Genomic DNA, 3,314 nt, shown 5'->3' with positions numbered 1-3,314 from the left:
CTAATAAAGGAAGTTACAGATAAAAGGTGACAACTATCCCAAGATTAGCTCAGCTGAACTATAACAACACTTAATCAAGAACTTTGCAGATCTGATGTTAAAGGAAAAGAAACTTTGTGGGCTACGCAATTTGGGGGATTCTAGTGGGGATATTTTTGGTAATGTTGCTAGTGTTTTACCAAATGCAGAAGATTAAGGCAAAATAGTAATCACTGATGATATAATAGTTTTCTAACTGTGAATAAAGCAGCTCTAGGCAGATTCTTTAAGAGGTAATGAATATGAGCAAAAATGGCACAGTGGAGAAGATAATCATAGAAAAGCTATTAGAAAATACTTAGCAACCATTTAAGAATGAGCTCAGCTAAAGCAGAAATAAAAACCTGGTGAACGTTTTGTAGAGCAATTATTCCAACAGGAAATCTTATTGAAGTGATCAACAACAGCAGGCAAGTTATAATTTCAAGTGTAATTTCATTGACTTCTGGTTGAAAATCGCATTGCTTGGAAAATACAATATTATAGGTAAAGTATTACTGAATTTATGGTAGGAGTTGTAAGTAGTAGTGCAATATTAACATAGAGCTATCATCTTTACTTACATAAGAAGTTGAGGAGTATGAAACAGTAATAAAAGAGGGGATAGGAGGCAGTGCTGAGGCAGAGACCAGCTACATTGTTCTATTAATTCAGGATGGAAAAGGGTTGTTGCTTGAAGCAGAGTTGTGTTAGGTGATATGCATCTCCCAGCGCAGGGTTTCCATCAACCTTCTGAAACTTAAACAAAATTTCAATTGTCTATGTACAGGTACACTTCTCACAGTATAATTTTTTATGGCTTAAGTAAATCTTCATTGGGATATATGATCCAAAATAAGTGTAAGATCTAAAACCCTGTTGAAACTAATATACATTTTCTTTTTTTCTCTTTGAGAATTCTCCTTTTAAGAGCAAAGAGGACAAAAGACATCTGAACAGGGCTTGTGTACCCTTTTCGCAGATTGACAGAAATCTGGCCCTTGTCATTTATTTGCCAAGGAGGAAGCCCAGGACAATTGTCACATGTAGAATGATGTTTCAGAGTACAAGTGCTGACTTTCTTCTGTAAATGTCTTTTTATGTTGTTCTGTGTCAGACAACAAACAAACAAAAAGCAAAACAAGGAATGACTGGTTGTAGCAGTTGAAAATAAAATATTTAAATGAAAAAAAATTTTTCTTAATCATTAATAATTGCTTAGGCAATTAGGAAAACACCAGATTAACACACTGACATATAGTCTGACAACTATTCCTGAATTTAAGGTTTTATAGAAATGGACTCCCCAGGGATTAATGCACATAGTCATTTGAGACAAAGGCTTGTTAAGGAAAAATTGCACTGGATGGAGTGAAGCGGACAATGAAGATTTTATTCAGAACTATTGCAATAGGGGTCAACACTATCCCAACAGGGCAGAGAGATGGAATTCAACTCCAGGGACACACAAGGCAGGAGGATGTTTAAACACTGGGGTGAGCTAATAGAAAAGCACTCGATATACGGCGAGAGGCAGGTTAGTTAATGTGCCTCACCATCTGTGTTTGCGAATTTGTACTAAATTTCTCTCCGACCCTCCTTCAGAGACTCAAGATAAAGTCTCTGTCTTTCTTGATTACATTTCAGAGGGTTGGCTTCCAGATCCTTGAGAGAAAGACATTCCTGGGTTTGTAAACCTGGCAAAAGGCAGTTTCACATCTCTAAAGAGCAGAGAAAGAATTTATAACTCGCAAGCTTTCTAAAGTAAATGCTCCAGGAAAAGGGAGGCCAGGGACCTCTAATCAGGAAGAAACCTGTCTCAAGTTTAGCCAAGCTGAGGTGCACATAAGGCTGCGCTGGTCTGATTCTTCTGTTGTTCAATACTTCCCTTGTATGACAACTGTACACTCAACTGAAGCGCCTTCAGTCCTATGGTAATTTGAAATTAGTAGTGTTTTCCTTTAACAAATTCTGTGAAAGAGCTTAGGCTTGGGGCTGCCATACTAAACACCATTACTGCGAAACAGCGAGCACTGTATGTTTCTACTTGCCACTTTCAATTTACTAAACCATTCAGTTTTCTCTGAAGGAAAAAAAAAAAGTATATGCACACAGATTTGAAGGGCTTACTTTAACACATGCACCCTATGAAAATGTTCCCACTAGAGTTTCAAGGCTTTTGCTGAATTGGCTGAATTTTTTATATTGCAATAAAGTTAACTATTCTTTTGCTTACGCTGCTGTAAATTTTGCTTATTGTTATGTATAATGTATAAAGGAGCACAAATATACAATGTATCTTTTGCAGGAAGATTATGAACTAAATCAAAAGTATTTCCAATATAAATAATAAAATAGAAAAGACAATACAACAGAGCCAGAAAAGCTTAGACACACAAATAATATTTCCAGAACTACTTTGGAAAAGAAATCATCTGAGGCAGGTGTGTAGGCATAAGGCTTGGCTATTGTTAGAACTCATTGGAAATCTTTTTAGTTGCTATGAAGAAGTTACTATTGAAGCTTACTTTAATTTCTGTTCAAAGTAAATAATTCAATTTTGTTGGCTTCACAATAACACTTAATATCTGATTTAGGGGAGAGAAAAACAGAATTTAAAATATTATTTATAAAGGAAAGGAGAAGATATTTGCAAGTGTGAAAAGCTTTCTAAAACTTAATAAGTAACACTAAGTACTCAAACTTCAAGCAGAGACAGCTATTCCAAGACCCTTAGGAGAGCACCTTCTCAGACATCAGATAAGGTCAATATGACATTAGCTTCAGCATTTATGGAAAATGACAAAGGAACAAGGTCCTGAATAGGACAGAATTTTAGTACAACTCCTTTCAATTTAATATTGAAGTAAACTTGAAATATAACAAATTCTGAACCAATAGAAGCATTATCCTGAGTTTGGTAACATTGTTGGCTATATCAACTAGACAACAGATATTTAAGTGACAATCTAAACTACCCCCTTGCCTTTGCTAAGTGATGGATGGCGTCCTGATCTCTCTTGGCTGGTATTGATTAGAAATATTTAACATATACTTACTGATATTTCAGAAAGAGAGGTTTGGTTTTGGTCATGAATCTAAATGGTGCTCCTTTAAATTGAATGTACATAGACTAATGGTCCATGAGAAGAGCAATCTGTTTAACAGCTAAATTAAAATTTTACAGAAGAAATAGACCATTATCAAGATAATGTTTTTGGCATATTGTACTGTACTAAGAGAGTGAGAGGGATCTCTCTCTCTCTCTCTCTCTCTCTCTCTCTCTCTCTCTCTCT

This window comes from Hipposideros armiger, unplaced genomic scaffold, assembly GCF_001890085.2.
Source record: "Hipposideros armiger isolate ML-2016 unplaced genomic scaffold, ASM189008v1 scaffold_686, whole genome shotgun sequence".
NCBI classification, from domain to species: Eukaryota; Metazoa; Chordata; class Mammalia; order Chiroptera; family Hipposideridae; genus Hipposideros; species Hipposideros armiger.
This window is presented reverse-complemented; position numbering follows the sequence as displayed.